The following is a 605-nucleotide window of genomic DNA, read 5'->3' as shown; positions in this document are numbered from 1 at the left end:
TCCCGCCCTGTCCCGCTCCTGCGCGGGACCGTCCCCACCGGCTGAACCCTCCGCCCGGGTTCACCGAGGGCTCTCCGTCCCCTCTCGCTCCGCAGCGCTTTGTTTCCAGCCAACGAGAGAAATATTTCGGATGAGCCTCTTAGACTTTTGGATAAAATCTTGCAATTGTTCACAGAAAATCTTGCACTTTCTGGATAAAATATTCTCTCTTGGGCACCGAGTTTTTGCTGGGAAACTTTATTTGCATGGAAATTGCTGGCAAAGAATGAAAGGAAATTTTTTCGCTTCCTTAAAAAAAATGCCCCAAACAGCCCTCCGCAGTGGAAACACAGATTAACTCTTGTTTTACAGCATCAGAAAATGGTGATTGCCATTCAACAACTTCTACAACCGAGGACTTTCCTCATCTTAGGCTTAGGACTTGTTTACCTAGGGGAGTGTTTTCAGAATGAAGAGGCAAATGGACTGAAAGTCCTTGTATTCTCACCTAAGGCAAAAAATCTGCTGCAAAGTAAAAAGTCTTGACATTTTCAGTATGGGAAAAGCTATCGGGGATTCAGTGGAGACAGCTAGTGAACTGCCTAGAAGAATGTTCACAAGATAGT

The sequence above is a fragment of the Geospiza fortis genome, unplaced genomic scaffold (assembly GCF_000277835.1).
Source record: "Geospiza fortis unplaced genomic scaffold, GeoFor_1.0 scaffold138, whole genome shotgun sequence".
Taxonomy (NCBI): Eukaryota; Metazoa; Chordata; class Aves; order Passeriformes; family Thraupidae; genus Geospiza; species Geospiza fortis.
This window is presented reverse-complemented; position numbering follows the sequence as displayed.